We start from the raw sequence: 1,893 nt of genomic DNA, 5'->3' as shown, positions 1-1,893 counted from the left end.
TATTGGCTAAATCTCAGTTGGACTGCAGCTGTAGGAAAGAGGTCAGGTGCTGCTGTTATTCCAGGCCTGGGTGGGAAGGAAGACACAAGGAATAGGTTCTTTAGCACTCCCCTCACTAGTCCATAATTACTAAAGAAATACGTTGGAAAGGATATATTTTAAGTCAAAGCTACTAGATTCCCCTTTTCTTCGTTCAGGGACTTACATTGACTTCAGAAACCAATCCTCATGTTAAGACATTGGGGACTGTAACCAAAGCCCCTTAAAGTCAACAGAGAGACTCCCACTGATTTCAGTGGGTTCTCAGACAAACCCTAAGGAAGGGATCTCCTTGAGTATGCCTAGGTGACAATCCGACTGCGTAAAACAAACTGACTCCACAGAGATGCTGCAGGAGCCAGCAGGGAAAGAGTTAACCACCGTTTCAGTTAGCTTGGCAATTACCTGTTTTTATATATTTTTTCACAGATAAATGATCTTCAGCCCATGAACTAAGATGCTGTGAGCCCTGAGATCTGTTCTGCAGTGCAGCCACCTGTGACTCAAGGAGTAGCTCAGGTTTAGGGCTTTGTTGGGGGACGTATAAATGATTAACTCACTCTCACCCTCTTGGTCTTTGCTCCCTTTGCTCCTGAGACTGTGCCACAGCCAAGTTAGTTGGAGCCTCTGCTCCAGCCTAACACCCCAAATGCCTATCCCCATGTCAGGATGGAGAGGAGAGTCCAAACTAACCTAGCTCCGGCACAGCCTCCCTCAGGCCCAAAGGGAGCAAAGACCAAGAGCAAGTTAATCATTTATAGGCATGGGTGCTGAAGGAGGCTGAGCTGAGCAAGGTTGTAAGCTGCCAGGTGACAGCTGCTAAAGAATCATCCAGAGAGCAAGGGCAGTGCCTTCTCTCCTGGGGCCTGACCCAGCACTCATTAAGTCAGTGGAAATATTCCATTTGAGTTCAATGATCTTTGTCCTGGCCCTCTGCCAGCAATTGTGTCCTTCACCCAGGATTAGCTGCTTTCAGAATTGCTCACCTATCTCATCCTGCAGCATCTGCAGCTGCTCTCACCAGCTTCCTTCCTCTCCTTTTTATTCCCCTACCTCATCTTCAGTTTGAAAAGGTCCTTTGATCATCAGATAGCTCAGCAAAGTAAATTGCCTCAGACAATTTACTTGTTCCTTCTTCTAGGGACCCAAATAAACAATAGCCCATGTGTAATATCTTCTTCTTCTTTGTTGTTTTGCATTGCTACACATTCCATGGAACAGCTGATGGAAATGCAAATGGAAAGTTCACACTGGTTGTTCCTGTCCACAGTGCAGAGCACTGTATTTTTATTACCAACACAGCACTCTCAGTGTGCTCTGTGCTGTACGAAGTGGAGAAAGACACATTAGTAGAGAATAGTAAGGTCTGATGCTCAGCTGCTCAATGAGTTTATCAGTTTAAATCAATTTAGCTCAATGGAGCCAATTTTCCCTAGTCTGGCCTTCAGTTTGTACTATTCTGTGAATGACATGGCCTTAGAGCTCTAGTGTGCCTATACGGCACAACCCCTCATTGCAGGCAGAGTGAGAGCTCTAGGTGGCATAGACACAATGTCTCCAGAAGCTCCCAAAACATCCAGAAGCTTCCAATCATCTCTTAAGAAAGTGTAGTGTACCTGGTGCAGATACATGGTCTGCATCTCACCAATGCCCAGTGATTCCCCACCACCTTTGATGCAGAGAGTGCCCCTACCAGTGCTAGCTTTGCATTCTCATTTTGTTGAGAGATGTGTAAAGACTGTGCCCATCCAAGCATGGGTGAGATGCAGTGGATGGAGGCAGGAAAGCAGGAGTTATCATTGGTAGTATCAAGTGAATAAGACTTGTTTTGACAATATTTCTGTGCGCTCAGAC

This window comes from Mauremys mutica, chromosome 1, assembly GCF_020497125.1.
Source record: "Mauremys mutica isolate MM-2020 ecotype Southern chromosome 1, ASM2049712v1, whole genome shotgun sequence".
NCBI lineage: Eukaryota > Metazoa > Chordata > Testudines > Geoemydidae > Mauremys > Mauremys mutica.
The sequence above is the reverse complement of the archived record's forward strand: the minus strand, read 5'-3'. Positions refer to the sequence as shown.